Source organism: Metopolophium dirhodum, chromosome 2 (assembly GCF_019925205.1).
Source record: "Metopolophium dirhodum isolate CAU chromosome 2, ASM1992520v1, whole genome shotgun sequence".
NCBI lineage: Eukaryota > Metazoa > Arthropoda > Insecta > Hemiptera > Aphididae > Metopolophium > Metopolophium dirhodum.
In genome coordinates, this window is record NC_083561.1 from 6,778,228 (window position 1) to 6,802,447 (window position 24,220).

The 24,220-nt window shown below is 27.1% G+C and overlaps 1 protein-coding gene across 3 annotated transcripts in view; it reads left to right on the forward strand.

The window, feature by feature from the left end:
* The window catches only part of LOC132938677 (5-hydroxytryptamine receptor), a 228,139-nt gene that overhangs the window by 63,171 nt on the left and 140,748 nt on the right, over positions 1 to 24,220 (forward strand). For 2 of the 3 annotated variants that reach the window (XM_061005652.1, XM_061005651.1), the window contains exon 2: positions 5,222 to 5,280. The gene's annotated coding sequence lies outside the window, so the exon portion shown is untranslated. Of the gene's footprint in view, positions 1 to 3,187; positions 3,480 to 5,221; positions 5,281 to 24,220 lie in introns of all 3 variants that reach the window. The other variant, XM_061005653.1, reaches the window with a different exon arrangement.

Genomic DNA, 24,220 nt, shown 5'->3' on the forward strand with positions numbered 1-24,220 from the left:
TACATGCTGTATTGTGCGTGTTCTAAAGCACGTACACTGATATTATGGAATTCAAACTACTATAAAAACCAATAATTTTAGACATATCTGAGATTTGAGATGATATATGTACGACAACAACTGACAAGAGAAGTTTGTTTATCTAATACTCGTTTTAATATTTTATATTATTTTAGTTGACTAATCTTCGTATAAACATATCCGTACGACGTGGTATCGAAAACTAAATTCCTTATAATATAATAATATCTTCACAATGTAAAATATATAATATAATGGTATACTCCTATAGTTATATACCAGCCAATAATAATAATTCATAAAAACACCAACAGTGGTCAAAGTACTGCAGCGTAATCTCTTTGTTTTTTCTATTAGCATTTTCATCGCTTTACTTTATCTTCTTTAAAAATACCATCCACTGTAAAATTAATTATAATCATTCTTGGATTAATTCCAAGAGAAATAAAATATAATAATATTTTCATGGACATTTTGTTTTATTTAAGTTTTAATGATATGACAATTAAAACATAGAGGTACTCTTTAAAATTGAGACTTATTTACTTATTCCCATTATTGTCTATCCACCACTTTGTTCCAAATTATTTTATGAGGACTACTTTGGAATCATCTGTTGAACGCATTTTTATAAGTATCAATAAATTCATTCAGTACCTAATAGGCAATGAGAATATATACATTTATGAAGAGGTGGGCGCCTATACGTTTTACGTTGAAAATCATTCACGTGACGAGAGAAATGACTACTAATTGTCTACTATTTAAACCAGAAGCTTTCACGTGACTTTTTACTTGGATATTATTCACTTCATCTTAAGCTAAATAATAATATTTTTTTTTTATGAAATGTTTTTTTAATATAAGTTACAATTTCATAATTATACTTATTATGTTTTGTATGTGCAATTAAAAACTATAATAAGTAATAACATTGACAAAAAAAGACATATTATCCTATAATCACAAATTTAGATTAATATTGGTCACTCGGTAGTAATTATTATGTTGTTTGATTTTTATTGAAATAAACAACTTAAATCTAATGTGTTTTATTGGTTTGAAGTAAACAACACTATATCAAGTGTTTGACTGACTGTTTTGTTAGTATTTTCCATTTTTACACAAGTTCTCGTAATTTAAATTAAACTAATTTAAGTAAATACTAAACAGTAAATAATTGCTTTGTTTGTAACAATACTACTCTATTTTATGTTAGTTTACTTTCATTGCAAATAAGTAATACATACTAACCATACTGTTGGAGTTTTACTTGTCAGTGGTCTTATATAAACCACACGTGAGTTTTAATCAACGTTTTGTTTTATCTCAAAATTGGAAAATAATATATAGCATATGGCATACGTATACTATATAATAATAATAAAAAAACTGATGACAAATTACTTTTGTAACACATGGTATACAGTTTTAAAGAGTGAAATAGTATAATAAATCATTAAACGAACTTGATACGATTCCAACCAAATATTAAGGTGTTCACTATAATATAAGCTGTCCAAAATTATATTTAGAACTAAATTTATTATCAATTTTTAAACGAATAAAGTAATTTGAAAAAAAAAAATCGAAGATATATTACCGGAAATTACATGGCCCAATAAGTTCACTTATTTATTTTGGTTATTATATCAGTATTATTACAGCATTACAAATCATTTTTGTGAATTTCAAAATATTACTAGAAAAGTTATTTTAATCTCTGTTGTTAAAATATAAAATTATAAATCATAATTTGAACAAAGTCAAAACTAATAATATCATCTGTTTAACTGTAATATATTATGTATATTATGTCACCCAAATAATGTCACTACCTATATGTTAATTATAAATTATATTTATGATAAATAATTGGACCTTGGGTGCAAACCTATAATGTATATAAATCAATAAATTAATAAATAAATAAAATATTTATTCGTAAAATGAAATACTGCTTTCTTTGAGCTAATAATATAAATTAAATATATGACAGCAACGTTTATATTTTGTAATATACAGTCACTGTTTTAGAGATTTTTTTTTTATTTGTGTTATACTTTGTACAATTTAAATTTAAAAATTATTATGTGTCATATTAGTTTACAGATATTTTAAATTGAAAATACATGTTTGGCAACTATTGCGTTTATTAAAACTAAATTATCATAGTACCTAAGTACGATTTTTTTTTTTAATGTTTTAACAAAACAAAAATATGTGGTAAATTCTTATTCGAAATAATTTTTTGACAATTACAGTGAGCATTGAACGAAAGGAATGCGGGTGGAAATATATATTATATTATATTATCATGTATTTACATGTTCATATGTGTGCATTTGTGCACTGGTCTTATAGCCTATGGGTGGTATAGTTCTATATCTCCCCGAAACCAGACCAAATATAATTTGCTGAAATTTAATCATTCTCCACCGCTGTGGGTCCCCGGAGGCTATTTGAGTCTATGTGATCGGAAACCGTTATATTTTTCCCTTCATTTTTTGCCAACTGGCCGGGTAGTGCCCTAAAATAAAACATATAACTTTACCCTTCATGGCCACCTTCTCTATTTTATACTTCTTTCCACAGTAAAATGTTATTATATTTTTCGATACTACCGTGTATAGTTGTTTAAAAGTAAATCCCGCTAAGCCCTCAGGTCACAATACATGATTATATATTATGATAACCTAGAATTTTTGATTCTATCTTTTCACGGCGCATTCCTATTCTTTTGAGAAAAAAATAATAATATATAAGTTAAAGGTTATATTAATACAAATAATGAAATAAATGAGAAAAAGTCTCTTTTTTTATCATTTAATATTGTAGTGTCAAATCCTTAATTGCTTCGTGTCTAGACTACAAAACGTTTACTCGGTTTGTGTATTACCTATTGATTTATGTGGTGGCATTTAATTATTACGAAATATTTTTGCAAACACAAAACTATCTGTTAGAATGGTTGGTTTAATTTTTCAAACAAATAGTATATTATGTACATAATATTATTATAAGTCATTATCAATTCTGAGCTAAAATTCTCCAAATATTGTTTGGTAATTCCATAAAATTAGATACTGTTTGACATTTACTTTTGTTTTTAATTTTAATATATTCTCACTAAACATGGTTAAAATACTCAGTAATGTTATTAAAGGTACGATAAGAAATATGATGATGGGAGAAGATGAATTGCACCCACTGGTCAATTGTCATGGTCCTACTGATAACCGACAATCGGACGTTCGAATGGAAATCGCATCGATAAAGTCCACCTTGGTAGTCGGCATAACATCCGGGTCAAGTTGGAATAATCGACAAAGATGCAGAAATAACAAGTGGCGGCTGTCTATGTTTACTGTTTAGTGTTTTGACTCAAATCGTGTCGTCCGTGGATGCACAATGTGAACATAATTCATTGTTTCCAATAATCTGGCCAAACGAAATTTGTACGTTGCTGATAATCACAAATTATGACTAGCAGAAGTTAGTCTTTCTCAAATTAGAATTCATAATATTAACACTTTTTCAAAACAAAATTATATAAAATTGTATGATTATTACAAGAACTAATTATTATTGCAAACATAAGTTTCCGTAAATCGGCTTGGTCTAAAATAAATTAGGCCACTTTATAAAGTAATCGTATTCGTTTGAGGCCAATAAATCAATAACTCAATAGGTCAATAACTGTGGCAAATTGTGTTGACAGACAACCTACAGTATTCGACCAGCCCAAATGTTTGCGCAAACCTTCGCGACGCGGAAATTAAAAAAAAAAAAAATCCAAACACGTCGTACACTACAAATGTCCGCGATTTCTATCGGACAGTTATTTTCCGGTCGCATATTATAATATGACGTTGTCTATGACAACGTTCAGGGCGTACTTCAAACTGATTCCTACTTCCGGTCGGCATGTATTTGACCCGCTGTCGCCATGTGTTATAGGTCCGTGCCACCATATTATGAATCCCTCGTCGACCGTCGACCGGGTGCGTATTTAGTTCGGGCAAGCCCGCCGGTCACTATACACATCACATTATCGGACGCAATGCGTGTGGGGATTTTCGTGCATTATTATCGTTTTCGATTTCTCATCGAACATTTCGGTCGGATTTAAGTATTTAACTAGATATAGAGATGACCGCAGCGTCACCGAAACGAGACAACGTTAAAAAGCGACGGACGGACCTCTTATATCAATGATCTATATTGTATATATTATATTATTTCGAGTGTATTCTATGTCCCGATAAAAACACTCCACCTAATTCCGTGTAAAAAACGCCAAGTATAAAAAAAAAAACGGCCAAAAAATTTGCGACGTAATTTTATGGCCAAGTCTTTGGACTATAGATATAATTCATGATAAAAATATAGTCTGCTAAATAATCGAACTTAGCGTGGCGACTTTACTAAACACTTGATACACTACCTATATCAATGATAGTTGACTAATTATATTTTTATGTACTCATTAGTCATTATGCTATAGCCTATATAGTATTTTAAAATTGTTAACTTAAGTTGCCGAGCTAAGATCAATATAATTTAGCAGACTATTTTTAACATAAACTATATCTGTCTATAGTTCAAAGACTTATCTATAAAATTATGTCACAACTTTTAGAGGCTTTTTTTATACTTAGCATTTTTTATACATCGAGTTTGGCAGAGTGTTTTTGTTGGGATATCACTCATTTTTTGTTGATACCTTATTATTTCGGGAACATATTGGTTTTACAATGATGGTTTTTTTCTTTTAAAAAAAAAAAAAAATGATTTTATAAAATAAGTTTATATAATATGTTTAAAAATGGTAGCCATTGCGGTTTCAGATTATAATAGTAATAGTAGAAATTAGTATTTATTTTTTTTTATATATATTGTTTTCCATTGAATAGTGCATTGAAATGCGGACTGCAGGAATATTATTTAATAAAATGTTGAAAATAAGTAAAAACAATTTTTAGTTAAATTGGCTAAAACTCTGTTGCAGATATTGTTCAAAATAATTTGAAAAATACAGCAAGCACATCTTCGTGAAATTTAGATGATTGTGTTTTCAAATTCCATTATTTAACTGCAGATGTACTAGAAAATATTGTATCATTAAACAAATAATTTCCAGAATAAATGCGCGAATATTTAATTTTGTTTATTTCATATGTGACTATTTTTGTTTCAGATTGTATGGTTAAGGGTGAATTCATCATACCGTACACAGCAGTCGAAAACAACCTAATGGTATCGTATTTATAACAAAAATATTTTTGATTATATTTAATGATGATTTATTGATATATACATTATTGCATTAGCCTATACCTAGTTTACCTACAGTTGTTGTTGTGTGAAATAATTAATCGTAAAAATTATGTACTGGTAATAATTTTTAATTATAAATTTTACCTAATACTATCCACCCCACTATGTAAAATATTGTATTTAAAATATATTACAATACCTATAGGCTATAATAGTATACTAAAACCGTAACTTCACAAATCGATTATTTTAATTTTTCCGCGTTATAGTTATATTGGAACCATTTTTTTTTATGATTTGGTTTAATAAACTATATTAAATTTAAAATTGAACATGTTCATACAAGCATGCTGGTCAGTTGGGTAAGGCTTTACTAGAAAGTATACACTACAAGCAGTTTCATTAATACGTTTAATCAAATTAGAATGTACACACTACACGAGTATGTACCTATAGTATTGATTTTAATCTGAAAACGATAAGCACCTAAAAATAATAAAATAAATAAATAATTTACTAAACATCTATATAAGTTCCGTTGGAGTAAAGTATTGTAAATACACACACATGTTTCTATTGTATTAAAGTGTTGAGATACCTATACCATAAACAATGATACAACGTTATGACTACTTTTTAATTCGTCACTATATTTATTGTTTTTATTGTCACGAAGAAAAATTTTATTTATGAAAGCTTATAACAGAAGACGGTGTCACATGAGTGTGCTTTGGAAAAATGTCATAACTTTTGGTATGTAATGTCACTCTGGTGAATAACACTCGCTATAAAAAAATTGTTAAAAAAGGAAATGATTTATTAAAAATCAAAAGTTCCTTATTTAACACTTCAAAACACCCTTTTGAAAGTTTAAAATATATTATATACAAATACATCTAACATTACACAAATTATTTTTTGGCATATAAAAACTGATCAATCACCATTATAAAATTCATCTCGTTAGCTCGGAATTTGTTATCAATGAAAATATTTTCTTTAATATCGAACAAAGTTAACAAATCGTTGTCTAAAAAGATATAACTAAGTATAACGGTTATTATCCACTTTTTCTAAAACCACTATAATGGGAAAGAATCAAAACTATTTCCGTTGTTTTCCAATATCGTGATACCAGCTATTTTTTCTATACATTCGATATAGTTTACCAATCATAGTTAAAAATCATATAATGCCCTTTGAATAACTCGTATATTTATATAACAACAATTATTAAACAGTGTTTATAATAGATGATTAAAATGTCGACTAGATAAGATACAGATAAAAATAAATACATTTCACTTTTATATAGAGTCTAGATAATATTATTATGTAGTACCAATTTTTTATTTTATGTTCTAAAATATATTATTTTATTAAATTGAACAATAAAAGTTTTATTGAAGCTGTAGGTTTATATTAACAAAATGACTTCAATAAATTGACATTGCGTTGTCCAAGATTCACCAACATTTATTTACTTATAAAATAATAGGTAATGATTATACCATGTTTCACACATTTTTTTGTACAGTGCAAGGCTTTTAAAATAGACTCATAAAACTCACACAGTTCTATTGTTATGCTTAAATTATTTCAACACTTTCTAAACTTGGACCGAGTAGTTACACAAGTGCCCTACATTATTCATAATTTATTATTCGAGTAATTTTTTTTTCACATGTATTATAGACCCTTAGTCTTTAGATAACAATAAGTTTAAAAACTTGTACGTCAACATAAAAATTGTCATTCCCCACACTCTAATAAATAATAGAATTTGATTATGAACAAACAAAACGTTATGATATTATACAACATTCACAATGATAGTTAAGTTGTACAATAGTTAAGTTCCTATAGTTACACATTTGCATGATAATATTCAAAACAATAAATAGTTAGGAACTTTTAACCTTTTAAATTTTAATAAACTGTTTTACAAGTAATACTATTTTTTTTTAAATATACAATTTTTTCATTAAGAATAAAAATAAATTGTTTTAAGTAATAATCATCATTTCATATAATTATAATACACACTTGGGGGACGGAGTGGCCGAGCGGACTAAGGCGTCGGTTCAAAACCTCAGCCACGGGCGGCATTTTTCTTCGGGCAAGTCACGGTGTCTGGAGAGAATTGCCGCCATCCCCCACCCGGGCATAGCAGTTGCATACGGGTGCCCACTAAAAAATCTTGCAAACTGTGTAAACGTGTTTAAACCTACAGTACCCTCCCACACAGTTAAAAACCACCCAATGGCCTAAGTTGTCGCGGGTTAACTAATTAAAAAAAAATTTAAAAATACACACTTACCTCCATCGCCATGTACTATAATAATATTACCTTACCTAACCTGACAAGAAGATGGTGTAACTAAAATTCTTATTCATAACGCCGTTTGATAGTAATTTTATCATTTAAATGAATGTACATCACTTAAATGACATAACATCATTATTCAATTATGGTAATACATACTTATATAATATTATGTGCAAAAATAAAATGAATATTTGTAGATAATAAAACTTTTTTTTTTTTAATTTTGGGACTTCATTAAATCGATTAAAACCTGTAAGAATTGACAAGTCTCAACTTCAAAATAATAGTTCATATATTAAAAAATATGATTGTTCTAAAAATGTATATAAATACTTTTCAGATCCAATTTATTCATTCTTAAATGATATGATTAACCAGCAAATTATGTATAATATAATATGTACCTATGCAAAATAATTTATAAGACTAATTATCGTCTTAATAATATACTATAATATATTAATATATTTATCTATTTTAGATAAAAATAAAAATTAATGTGAAAGAACATTGACTAGGTAGGTTACTGTAATATAATATGTATGTTCAATTTCAATTCAATATTAAATCATTACAAACAAAAAAACGGCTCTAGTTGGAGGTGAATACAGTAAACTAATTTTTGATAAATCCATATTAAGTTAAAAGTCAATAACGTTTGAGTCATTGGGATTACGTAGTATATATTTTTTGAATGCAATTAAATATTTATATAAATAATAAATATAAATATTTGGTCTTATATACGGTTATTCATTTTCAAATTATTACTGGAAAATTAAAAAAATTGAATTATTGTCAATTACTGGTGTTGCGTTAATGTTTTCGTTTTTCCGTAATTTTATTTTAGTTTTCCCGATTACTTGAAAAGTATAAAGAACTTTTCCAATAGAAAAAAAAATGTATTAAAAATAGAAAAACAAAGACGAAAAACAAACATCGCTGTTAAACCAATACATTCATCGCTCCACTCAGAATCGAATATTGAACTACGTTTTTATCATTATAAATAAGCAGACATTGAAATAACAGTAACATTTGTCTCATGGTTTTCCTTTGAAATGTAGATTTAATACTACAATATATTCTGTTATTTGATTTATAAAAAAATTGTTTATTGATTAAATATTTTACATGATAACTGATAAGATATGTTTCTCCGTATTTAGATGTCTAGAAAATGTTTAATTTGTAAAAATGTCATAAAAATTGATATAATAACAGTATCCTATAGGTTCATATTTCATACAAATTTATTAAAAATTTAAAACTTATGAAAAGTATGTTTAGTTTGACCCTAGTAGTTATTGGAAAACAATACCAAATCATATTATTCATCAAATGGAATCGTTTTTTTTTTTAATTAGCTTTCCATATTTATTGTTTTGAAATCACTGTACTTTATAATTAGTATTAAAATACGTGAACGAATTATTGTGTCCTACAACTTTTATAATAATATATTATCCAGGACTTTCGCTATGAATTCTTTTTACATTTTATGATATTTATTTTGTAATATAGTCCTATGTAACCAGTCAACTAAGAACTAATAAGCAGCAGCCCATCCGTATCCCAGCCAAAAGATAATAAGTTTATAGTGTTGAGTCACCACGTTAGTGTTAAATGCATATTATATAATAATATTAAGGTATCATAATAGCTTTTATGACTTTTCTTAAATATGCTAGCTTAGTATAATCAACTTAACTGTAACTTAGTTTTTAATTTCATGTTTTGTACTACTTTATTGTTATAATAAATTATTTAAACAAATATAAATGGTGAAAAGGTAAAAAGGTAGTATTTAAAATCACAAAATCCTCGTCTATAAAATATATTTTAAGCCTTAGCATTTATTTTAATTTATTGTAACTTATTTATTTTAGCATTTATTTTAATTTATTGTAACTTATTTATTTTAACTTTAATATTATATTGTAACACTACTACCAAAAATACATATTTTATTTTTGGTAAATGTTTATAAATATCATTAAAACCTTGTAAAAATACTTATAACTTATTATTATGGCTTAAAACAGAATTATTATCTCCATACAATTTTAATTAAATACATCAAACCAAATAATTGACTTTCAATAAAATTTGGATTTTAAATGTAGGTAGGATATCTTATTTTTACCATAATATAGATATTTATACTAAGTTTATTTTTACCTAGCAATTTCTCATAATACTGTTTTATTTAAGAATATGCATCTCGATGTGTAAACAACCAAATTCAAGTATACATTTTATAAATATTTGTAGATTTCTATAACTACACATGTAATGAAAAATAAAATTTCTCTATAATTTCTCGTATTATTGAAGTGATTTCAATGGAGTACGAAACACATTAATACTATTAACTAATGAGAATAATAAATACATTTTCACGAATAACAAAATATAATCACTATCTAAAACCAGTACAGTAGGATCTGGTTTTTAAATTCACATTTTAAAAAACCTCTTCTTTCGCATGTTTTGCTTTTATTAGTGTTCACCAGGCTTGCCTATTGAAATTTTCTGAACTGCGATAATATGCGTTTTCAAGAGCGAAAACTGTTTAAAATCCTCGTTACTTTAACCTCTAAAGATTTTACGTTTTTTTAGTAGGTACTTAAACTTAACAGTTTTATACATTTTAAACTTATCGCGTAATCATGACATACGAATAAAGTCGTATTATATGCACACTTGGCATTAAAATCTTATTATAAAATAATTGTAATACATGCTTGAAAGATTTCAAAGAATTATTCATTAATATAAAGTGATTTTACAGTTTTTTTTTATAGATTATTCAGAATATTAATATTTAATATTCTTGCGTGAAATAAATACTACATTCAATTATTACAAGTATTATCGAGACAATATTTATAAATATTCATAATATTACATTATAGCTTAATAATACTGTAATTCAATTTTTAAACGTCAATAATATAATATCAACTAATTAAAATATCCTATTTTAGAAAAAAAAATATATTTATTTAAATTACAAGTTGCAATGGAGTACCTATTGAATTTTACTAAAATATTACAAATGTAGTTGGATGGTTTCGACGGATAAGAAGTAAAATAAAAACGTGGGTATGTTACATCTATCTTCTTATTAAGATTAGTCTGTACGAAATATATTTCGTCTAACAATAAAAAAGTGTGTTTGTTGGGAGTACGCGTGGTTAAATAAACATACATTCAGAGAAACCAAATTGATAACATAAATAATCACAGTATTTGCAATTTGAGTAGGTATTGATAAAATGATAAACGAATATTACAAAAGTGTCGAACAATTTTTACAACATTCATCGTATAATGAATAATGATAAAAATAATGTATATTATCATAACTATAGGTACTTCTTATCAAGAACACCATACGACCTGTAATGTTCAGGTTAGGTTAGGTCTTAAGCAAAAAAAAAACTTGGTTCCACATCGATTACTGGTTCAGACAGGAAAAAAAGGTAAGGTTAGGTTAAAACACATTTACCACAACCGCAATGACATTGCCATATATGTCTGTCCCGTTTTTATTTTGAGACTAGAGAAATCTGTCGAAAATTTGTTGGGAAAAATCTGCTGTGTGACAGTACATTTTTTGTGTTTATCTTTTACCGCTTACCCTCCATAAAGAAGTCTCACTTCAATAACTTCACATTCATATATTATACTTAAATTAATTTATTGATAGTTTCACAGATTATAGAAGTAAAATGTACCAGCTGTAGGTATATTATTATTTTATAATTTATTTTCTGACAAAATACTGACATTTTGTGTGCTAATATTATTTAAATTAATGCCGTATACCACACACAAAAAAAAAAACTTGAATGTATAAAAATATGTTGGCCTTACCAAATATTCTATATCTTGTCAAGATGTATGTATAAATGCTAGTAGAACTATGTTAACATAGGTAGGTAGGTAATAGGACGTATCACCACTGTGTTTTGCTACACGCAATCACTTTGTACATATTTCTTTACCTCTTCTAGTTCTTATTGGATAATATTATATTATGGGCATGCAAATATAAACCATCCATTACTTTAAAACCTTTTATTTAGCGTGTCTTTTGAGTAGGTATTTTACTTCATTCTAATGTCTTGACGTTGACTCTTTTTATACAAAATTCCTTTGTGTGTTTTTAAGAACAGTAGATGTGGCGCACACTTTGGAAAAAATTACAGTCGGGAGTCTATTATTTTCATTGGTGTACGGTCATATACCTTATAACTTAAATACTAATTATTAGCTGTTATTAAATCATGCTTAATTTCTCGTTTTCACCTGACGTACATCAGTGAACTTACATATTATTATCAGTTTTCATTTTTTTTTTCTTAAAACAACTCATATTTACTTAAACATCAAGAGGGTACCTTTAATATTTAAATGTGTTATGAGACAATAATTACGAGACACAAATATTTATTTTAAAAACTTACTACCCAAAATGTTGTTTCTTAATTTCTGTCTGCAGACAATGAAGCCGATTAGAAATATATAACCTATACATATTTATTATAATATATAATAAGATAATTAATTTGTAATTTGATTTCAAAGTGAAACAATATAAATTGACTAATCAACTCTACCTACTAAGTATAATTGTATTTGGTCTTAATTCAATTTTAGAGTCATATTAATAAATAAATTATTGATGTATATTTTACAATAAGTGTCATGGCCATGGTCCTCTCTACATTGCCCGTATTTAAAAAAAAAATATTGGTTTTAATTTTTAATCATAATCGATTCATATTTATGTTATTTTAAAATAGTTTTTATATCGATAAATTAGATCAACAATTTTATTCTGATTACGAATTGCTTGTTATTTTTATCAACAGAAAATATTGATAAACGCATCTTCATGGACGTTTCATATGATTTCAATGATGTATAATATAATTAATTATAATTATCATAAATTTAATTTTTATTCATTGTAATTTATTTTCATAATCTTATGTTTACAAACATAAACAGGAAAATTTCAAAATTCCTTAAATTTACAAATGTATGGTGTACATTGTTACTATAAAGCTCACTACTATACAAACTTAAATGCATTGACTATACATACTCGTTTTTACTCTTATTGTGTTACCGTTTAGGTAAATAAATGGTAAACGAACTTCTTTCCTCTACGGCATTGAAGTATTATTATACATTTCTACATAAACCAATGTAATTAAGGTTATATCATAAATTAGTATTTACGGTCTCTCAGGGTGGGTTTATAGTGGACTACAAACAATACCGTAATTCTTGCAGGTTTCCATCCCGTGGCAGTAATTTGACATAAATCAACTCAAATAGTCATAATATGTACTGTCAGTAATATATTCAGTTAAATTATATACATATTTTTATATGATACATGATAAATATATTATGGTACTAACCTACTATTTGTAGACTCATAAACTACAATTTAGTATACTTATAAGTACCTAAATGATAATGGTATATTAAGTATTATACTATTATCCCTTGCTAACTTTAAGGTTGTGACTTCAGTGGTTGTTTAGCTGGTAACTTAGATTTCCTTTCATAAACTTTAATACCCAGCCAGTAAGAATGAAATTAAATGTAGACATCAGAAATTCTATTATCATCATTGTATTGATGTTCAATTAGGTATATTTAGTAAATTGTCAATGTAAAAAGCCTTCTCATATAGATGCATTACACACGAGATTCTAATTAAATCACGCGATAAATGATAATAATATGTTCGAACATTGTTTGGAGATAACCCGCGAGGACTTATAAAAGGTTAAAAATAATGATGATAAATCCGTCTTACTACTGGTTATTTTTACACCTGAACGAAGAAAATCAAAAGTGATGATTTATGATTGAGGGTCTATTGATTCATTGAACTGTATTATACTGTGTATTGGTTGTAAATAACGAGTATTTACAAAAAAATAAATTATGATCTTTATAGTTTAGAGGAATTAACTTTTGATAAATGATTCTAGTTACAATGATTTAACATTAAATCAAATAAATGTTTATAGCACAATGAAAACTATTTCTCAACTTTTACTTCGTAAGAAACAAAATTAAATTGTTATTAGTTACCATATTATGACTATTATTTTACTGTGTCATGAACAGTTAACGTGAATAAAAGGTATCAACTATATTATTAAACTATACAGAAATATTAAATAGTACCTATAGGTATATGGTAAAATGATTATATCTGTGTAGGAAAACGTTACTTATTATTTAATGTTGTAAATAATTATTTTCAAAGCCACAAACAATAAATTCCTAAGCCATATAATGATATTTCCACGTTTCAATAATAGTAACACACGAAAGGTTAAAATAAAATGTTAATCTCGTGTTATATGTAATTCACAACAAATAATAATTAGTAATAACACAGCAACTTTAATGATTTCAATCGGATTATTTGAAACGCGCGGTAATCATGTGGGGAAAAAAATCTAGTATCGTTAATAGATCTGTCGTACAATATTATCTCGAAGTATAATATAATATACACAATTACGCGGTGGCGTAGCCAGGAATTTTGTACGGGGGGGGCTAGCTAAGTATACAAATACAATAATATATGTCTTTTGTTTACACTTTTTATTTTTTTATTAATCTTGATAAAATTCTAAGGTCAACACAGTCAATTTGTAGGGAGGGGGGGTATAGTCCCCTCAGCCCCCTCAGACCCCCTGGCTACGACACGGCAATCACGCAATGTTCCATGGTTTATAAACGATACTATAACGAATACCGTCGTCGAGAAAACAACGACTGCGGACAATTTACCACACACGATATATAATTAATAATGCCGTTAATATTAAGTGTATTACGCGGGGAGATCGGTTGACCACTGAAGTCCCGAATGCTATCGCCGTGGTTATATACTTACTCGGTCTGAGTGAAGTATGCACAACACAGCGGACCGCAGGCCGGTGCCTCGTCTCCTCGCGCTCGTCGTCGCGACATGACTACTACGACAGGAAGCAGACGAAGACAGTATATATATATATATGTAGCCTCGACGATATTATTGCAGGACTTACCTGCTGCGCGCAAAACAACACCATAACGATACGTGTATAATGCGCTTTGCGTTATAAATTATACACTCGTACGGCGGCGCTTTGGCGGTTTGGCGATAATAAATTATTATTATTATTATTATTATTATTACTCGGGTCGAGGACTCGGAGTTATGCGGCACGCGCAAAAGACGGCACGGCGGCGGCGGTGGCGCGTACAAGATTCGATTAATTCGGCTAGACCGCACTTCTAGGTCACTGCCGCCGGTGTGACGACAGCCACTGCCCCGGTGCAGATAGGTGTAACAACGGGGTGGGTGCGTGCGTGCGTCCGGGCCGGTAAATTACATTAAGAACTACGGCGGCGGCGGCGGCGGTGTCGTCGACTGCAGTGCCACAGGCGCTCGCGATTTCGGGGCCGGGGTGCGATGACAAACACTCTTATAATATCGTTATACTCGCCGAGATGAATAATAATAATAAAAAAAAAGAAAACCCGTCTCGGCGGTGGTCTTAGTCTCATGTCGCACATATATTATTACTATCACGACTTGTGCAGTGGCGGCGGTGTCTGTCGTGTGCGTGTCATGCTTAAATGCTTTGCTCCTCGCCATGATATATATATATATATAATATATATATAGGTAGCCTGCTGCTGCAGGCGTTATAATATTTGCATTGATGTAACATGCACGTGCGAACCGAAAACGACTTGGCGCGCGTTGAAGACGAAAACGTTATCGAACGGCGAATGCCAATACGCATTTTGTCTGCAATATAAATGCATCTCTGCTATAGCCATTTGCTATACGAAATAAATAACTGCATTCAAATGTTAATATCCCGTAAGACTCGTATACTTGAAATCAAATACAAAAGAGAGTACCTTTGAAGCACGTCAATATTGATATATGAGACTATCGACCTGAGAATACTTGACCGAGTCGTCCATGAAAATACGCGGCCACGATGATAATGGGCGCATTATAAATACGTTATGTACACTCTAAAAACGTGGAAGTATAAATTATAGATGAAATATATAAGCAGACTTGTTTAATGCTTTTGAATTATTGAAATAATGCGCAATGTCTATACTTAATACAGGATTACGTAATAAAATATTTCCAAAACTTATATAATGATATAAATCTAAAATTGCAGTGATGAATTGATTTTTCAATAATGATGACTTACTACATATTATTATCTATCACAAACTTAACTCTATTTCGCCGATTCTTTGTTGAAATTTAATGTCAAATAATCATACTTTGGCTTTGCGACTTATGCATTTTTTTACAATAAAACATTATCAAATTATTCATAAAATATATTGATTTAAAAATTGACTATTATAACTTTTGTATTAACTACTCAATAGGACCATTTATTGGTATAAGTCATAATTATTTATAAAACTATTAAAGTTGTAATGTATAATGTATTAACAGTTAGGTAGCCAGTTAAATTAAGTTAGGTAGTTACATGTCCAGTAGGTATCATGAAAATTGTTCAAGTATAATAAAATAAAATTTTATTACAAGTGGAAATAGTTTAACAGTTAAAAGATAAATTACAGATAGTTGATATTTGATAGTTTTTGTGAAAGTACTATATTTTTTGTAAAATTCGATAAATCACCAACTTGTCCCATTGTGTGTTATTCAACCAGATATTCTTATTAAAAACTTATTTATTAAAATCGGCAGTACACCTATAGTAATTATTACAAGTGTTGGTTCATTTATCTAACTGTCATTGATACTATAAAGTTTGAGTTATTAGTATTTTTTTACCACAACCATAAAAATGCAATAAATATAATAATATATTTGCATACAAATTATAGCCCATTATTGGAATGTATAATTTTATGGTACCAAATAGTTAAATTAATTATATTACATGTAAAATATTTATTTTTCTGTTAAAATAATTGCGGTTTTCATTTTTTGTTGAAAAATATTTGATTTGTTGAGAAATACTAGCTTTTCCTGATCAGTATCCATGCTAATGATTTTTATTAATATATTTGCTTTACTTCAATTTTATTTATTTAGCTTAGAATATTATTATATAATAAAATACTATAAGCTGATAACCTAGTAGTTTATGCTGTTCCACGAATAAAAAATAAAACAAATAAAAAAATAAAATAAAATGCGAGGTATAACAATTCACGTTATTATATTAAATACATTATGCATATATTATATGAAATTATAAACAATATTGTTCAAATAAAAAAATATTCACGTTAGAGTAGTTGGCAATTCTCGATTTTAAATTTACATTGTACACATTTTACTTTAAACAATAAATTATATACAGTTAAAAAAATACTCACTGTAGCGTTATAAATCAGAATTTATAAATAATCATTTAACATTTGTTATAGGTATACTTTTTTTCATATGGTAGCTCAATAGTTATGACTTATTAATTAATACAAACAAATATTTCGCTTCACTAAATTTAACTTCATAAACATTTATTACTCATGTGTTAATTATTATATTTATTTACATTCGTGTTTATTATTGTATATTTGTAAATGTAATTTAACAATTACCGGTTGTAAAACAAACAACAGGTTCACAGTAGAGTACCTACCTACTTGCATAATTTGATCATTGGACTTGACACTAGAAGCTTATATAATAATACGAATCTGTGTTTTATTCTTTTATATTTAGGACTAGCAGATTAAGAAAAACAAAAATACAGATATTTGACAATAATCGATAATAAAGAAAACCAATTACATAATTATTTAAAAATAATATCTATTGTTTTAATTTAACGAAAAACTTCAATACTGTTTAAGTTGAAAATAAAAAAAAATCTTAGAAACAAAATATGTTGACTTCCAAATGTGACTTATATCAAATATTTTAATACCATTTCAATGTCTTGTTTGATATTGGTATTATTTTTTATGAAATTATACTTTCATGTTATTATTCTCTGATATGTTGCCGCTAATCGTATCATAATGTATTAAAATATTATAATGTAATATTTTCAATTTATATATTTTTTTAAATATTAGAATTGTTTGATGTAGGGACCTAACCTACTTGCATAAAAAAAACCAAGCTGTATAATAACTGATATAAATAATATATATTAGGTATTCATAAGATTTTTAGCTTATCATGTCTTAATGCACGTGAATAGATGAATAATAATTAATAAGTAATAACGACGAATTCGAATGTAAATGACGGGTAATTTATTTTAATAAATATTAGTGTTTACATAACTATAATAGAACATTTTAAACTCAACTCCATATTATTGTATCGTAGTTATAAATTTATAAACTATCATAATCATTAAGCGTATTTAAAAGGTATTGAAAAATGGTGGTTATCTTGCGTATAGATTCCCAAGAAAGTTTCGACTATAATTAGTGGACATTTAGGCTACGCATGGCTTGGAAAAAACATCCAAAATGTTTTGAGCTAATTAAATAGGTACTATAACTGTGCAAAATAAGGTGTGTGCGTTTATGTGCTAAGCACACTCGTTGAGCCGAGTTTCTATCCCTGAAAGTTTGTTGTTGATGTATGACATGGATAACTTTATGGGCTTGACGCTAATTAGATAAGAATTAGACAAAGCATCCATCCTCCTCTGAACAATAAACTACCTACAATATCTCAAATAAGTTCATCCGACACAAAACCATATTATATTGATGGTAAAAAAGAATATTAAATTAGTTATTTAAAATAATTATATTGTGAATTGTAGTGATTATAGGTACATAAATATAAAATAGTATAATATAAATTCCAATTTTATCGATAAGAATAATGTATTGTAATATTTCTATGTTATGTATAAAATGTATTTTCGTTCTTTTCTAGTTTTTGTTTATATATATTACACTTTTACAGTATACATATCATACATATTTCCGGCTGGTCGTCTGAGCCTAATGCAGCCCCGGTGCATGCATATTGCTTTTAACTATGTTTAAGGTGTTTTTTATCACTTGAATTAATGGTAGTTCACATGATATTAAATATATACATTATATAATATTAACAATTTTAATTTCAATTATAAACTGAAAGAGTTGGTTTATAGCTATTAAAAATAAATTATATCTACGCAAAATCATAATACCCACTATTATAGCGACAAATAAATTCAATAATATTTGTATTCAAAATTTTGGTTTTTAAGTTATTGAGAATAAATTAATTCGTTTTTCTAGTATTTCTTACAAATACATTCATAATTTATATTTTTGTTTCATTGTGTTATATATTATTATATTGGACCATGTAATAGGTTTCTAATACAAAATAAGAAAACATTTTTGATACTCTACAAAATAATAATTCTTATCTGAGTAAGCAATTACTCGAAATTCTATGGGACTTTCACGAGAGAATACGATTTGTTCGCCAAAGGATTATTTTAACTCCTCAACCACATAAATCCTAAATGATCGGTAAGAAAGCTAATCTCTATACTGCCATATTACGATGAGTCAAATAGCATTTTGGTACATTTTCACATCAGACCGTATAGAACGTGAGATATTAAAGTTCTATCATCTAAAGGAAATAAGATTCTGATATTGCTTATTTTACAGTTTTAGCTTACATTTTAGTTTTTCCGTTAATCATTCACGGTGCAAACACTTTCTATGATTTAAAACCATACACATAATATTATCTTTATGATAAAATGTAGATTTTTTATTTTATTTCATAAAAGTTATAGATTTTAGTTACTGACGAATTTAATTTAATAAAAACCTTATTTTTAAGGGTTATGACATAAAACAAAATTGATACCAATGATAAAAGTACATCGAGATGTTTGAAGATTATTTTAGCTTTTTAAAAACTGGCCACAGAGAAAAAAATATACTTATTTTAAAACTGAATAAAAATATACCCTTAACGTTGAATTTGTTCAAACATAGTTGTCCATTTATAAGCATTTCGTTTGACTTAAAAGATCAAATGTCTGCTTTGATAAATACAAAGTACATCATTTTTATTCATTAAATGTCTGTAGAAATAGCTTTTATATTTTTTTTTAATGCCATAAGTCACTCATTAATATAAGACCATTGACCAACCGTGAAAATACTGATTTGTAAAATTGAGCCTCATACATTTTATTTCAACCGTATACTACCTATGTTGTAGGTGTCTGTTTTTTTTTTATTTCATAATTATAATTTTGTTTTGTATTATATACCAGGTAAGATTAATAACTTTTTTTTAATTAATATATTTATTTTATCCAATGAGTTTTATCTATACTTATAAGTATTTATAGTTTAATGGAGAATACAATTCAATAATTCAATTGTTTGAAGTTAATTTAATACAAATAGGTACCTAATAACAATAACTATTACCAAATCGATGTAATAGGTATCTATTTAATTCATATTGTTACATGTCATAACTATACATATGTCCTTAATCCTTATCATTAAATTCAGGTGACCAGAAGAAGGAATAAAAACTTGTAAAAAAAATGTTAATGTAGTACCTATAACCGAATTCAGTCACAGATATTTTACAAGATTAGGTAGCTGGTAGCTCAGTTTAGTTTAAATAATTATTTATTGAACACAATGTAATTGGCATAATATAATTTATATAATATAATAAAGGTACATATTATAATTATCAACATTTAGTTGTTTACAATACGTTAGATTTATTTTATTTATGTGGACAATTTTACTGTAATGGATGTACTCTAATCTCTATTCTCTGCTAAGTTACTCTTACTTATTCATAAGTTGAACGGGGATATAACTCAGTACTAGAAAATGCCTTAGAGTCACCTATATATTTCTATTTGAATAATTTTACTAGATGATTTTACAACTGTAAAATCTATATTAAAGTACATTTTGTAAATTAAAAATATTTATTATTGTTTTTAAAATAATATACCATGTTATATTGCCAATAAATTGTAAGTCTGTACACAGTGTGTAACTATATAATTTTACAGAGGATTTATTTTATTTTTAAATTCTTAATATATACGCTTAATTTTTCTTTATACCCATAAATTAAATTTATTAAATTGTATGTTTACTTTTAAAAAATTAAATTACTCTTATTTCATGGCTATTGGCTATAAATTATTTTGATTTTTTTATTCTGGACCATATGAAAGAAATACATACAGTGAGTGTTTTATTGTAAACCTTTTTCTGTCTCTAGTAATAAAACACAACATCCAGTAAGATATACGTTTGAAATATTTTGTTAAAAAAAAAAAAATGTTTTATCTTTTTAATACTCATTTTTAATACGCATTTCTCTTCTTGTCAGCTATATCATCAAAACGCTTAACAAAGAATCTGAAAAATTATCACTTTTCTTTTTTCGGTTTTCGTTTATTTCTATTTTTTGTTTTGATTCAGCATGCCCCATTGTATACCTTTAGGGTGAATTTAAAAGATAAAACATTGTAGCACTTTTAATTCATTAAATATATATTCTATTAGTTGCAATCTATTTAAAAAGAAAGTAATAATTATTTTACAATTGTATATTTCAATAACATTATGTTATGCATAATAATTTATGCATTAGCTTGTGAATGATTGTACTAAAGAAACTAATAGTCAATAAATATTTACCCACAAATGAGCAAACAATTATTTCTTAAATATATTGAATTAAGTATCTGAGTCATATGAGCGTTTCAAAAATATTAAAACATTAAATGTTATACATTTTACACGTCATCTGATCCCAGGTTTTATTTTGTATTAATATACATACTTAATAATTGAACAAATTTGCTTATAAAATAAATTAGAAACATTTGATACATGATAATTTAATAAAATGATCATATTGTATTTTTGTGTAATATAATTTATAACAATTTGATTATACCATATTATAACGAGGTATTATTTTTAAAAATATTAAACAACTCGAGTGGAACTGACTATTTCATTCAAACTACTACATTTTCTTACAGCAATGTAATTTTATTTTTATTTAAATTAAATCACGATTTTATTTTCAATAGAAATAATTCATTGATCATAATAGTAATAATAACAATTATATTATTGCGAATATATTTAGTATTTACACATAGCTTGTAATTACTAATTGCATTTAATGCGTAACGTTATTTGAATGTTTCTGGTGAAATTAAACCATCGAATCAGAAAAAGTTTGTTTCCTATGAGAACAAAATCAATATTTTTACAATACTACCATTTTGGTTTTATGGTAAAGTACAGTTTTGACCATTCGTTGGATATAATGGTTACGGCTGTTATCGTCGCTACGTGTACAACGACATGAATTCGGTTTCGTCCGGTAGCTCATTGACATTTTATTGACCTACGGTCCCTGGTGTTCAGTACGTTTTTAACGAATGAAAACGAAAGGGGAGGAGTATCAGGAAACGTTAAAAATAAACCCATTACAGAAGCCCGAAGCTGTATCGAGTGCGAAAAACATAGTCCCTAATTTCAACAATTTTATCTCTATTTTCCCTCTACGTTTTCCGTACGACAACAATATTCACGTCTGGACACGTTTTTCTAACAAAAAAAAAATATAATAGACTTTTTTAAGAAAAACCACGAAATTCCGTAGAAAATGTTAAACAATTAAGACATATAATGACAGACTGCGTCGCACCTTTACGTGTCCTTTGTTAAGGTTTACTTAACTAGTTATTATCCTATGAAATTTAATGACTTCTAAGTAACAAAAAAAAACCTTTACGGCTTTACATTTAAATCAATTATAATTTTCAATTGATTAATAATGAAAACTATAGTGACAGATTATACAGGAATAAAAATATATTTCTATAATATAATAATTGTAATTTTTATGGTAGGTACATGCAAAATATTAATATATTGTTTTTTATTATGACTATACCGTATGATTATAACTTTTACCATATATTTTATGAAATTGAAATAGGATATTTGATGGGACTTTTAGTCGAATGCGTTTTTATATATATTTTTTTAAATATCGTGAAATAAAACTGCGGAATTTCTGCACATTCGTTATGGAGATTCGTTTAGCGTGAGGTTTATATTATATTTTATTCGTTTATTCGTTTAGGGTCAACCATGATCTACCTAATAATTGTGTATGCATAGACGTATAGTTGTATTCAGTAATATTTATATTTATGATGCGATTGCAATAATTTACAATAACGTTTATACTAATTGTAGCCTGTAAGTAATAATATTGTAGTAAACGACAAGATAAATAATCCAACTGCAGTTACGTGTCGTAGGTACATCAGACTTATGGGTTTTTTTTTTTAAGTATTGCGTATTAAAATATTATTGTCATCAAAATTATACAACATAAATAATTCTAAAAATGATACTCTAGAATTCCTTCAGGGCAATCACGAACTAGACAATCATTGCCTAGTGAACATGGAATTCATTATTGTAAAAAATTTGGTGAGCCGCTAAGTTAAAACTACGGAAAAAGATATTTGCATATAGAAAGAACAGATAATATAAAATATATATCAGGTATATTGTAAAAGCATGCAGGTATACAAATAACTTTATCAAACATTTTTAAAAATATCAGAACTATATAATTTAATCAAAATATTAAAAAAATAATATTGTTTAAAAAAAAAAATGTAATTCCATAAACAGTTATGACTGTACAGACTCTAATAACCATGGCCGCTGAAGCTTTTTGTTCTATAAAAAAAAAAATTTTTGAAATAATTTATTTTTTATTTATACCACCAACCTTAATTATTGTCGTCGTTAAAATGACAAATATAAGTGCATGCCAAATATTAGAAATGTTTTTTTTGGTTTCAAGGTCCCTCAATAATAACAGTATATATCACTGGTCATTCTAATACAAAAGTTGTTGATTCATTTTGTTTGGGAATCTGTATAAATGAATGAATAAATATAACATGTAAGTACAGGAAGCATGAGTGAATTTTACTAGGTTATCGTTCAGCTGATCCTAATAGGTACAGCAACTATAGCTCACCGCATAGTTCTAACAACTCCGATTTCCTAAAAGAAAATCAACCCATAAGGCCATAAATAATCGTAATTATTATAGCTGTAGAATTGAACGACCATGGGAATTTGTATGTTGAGAAATTGTGATTTATTAGAGCCCAGAGTTTATGTAGAATGAGGAGATAAAAATACATTAATTACAATTATCCAAAGTGAAGTTTTGCAGGAATCAACTTTAGTTTCTGATGGATGACAATCATAATCTAATCTGAAAGATATTGACAGTAATTATTTAACTGTCAATCATTCAGAAAATGGTATAAATCATTTCAATTGAATGTTTATGGTCAATATTAAGTTCAAGATTTTAAGAAAAATCTTGGGGCTAATGAAAATCTAGCTGAATTTTAGTTCTGCTCATAAAAAAATGTTAAATAACAAACTTACAAACAGCTGAGATATTTATTATAAGATATCAAAAAAAATTTTAGGGATGTTTTATAATTTATA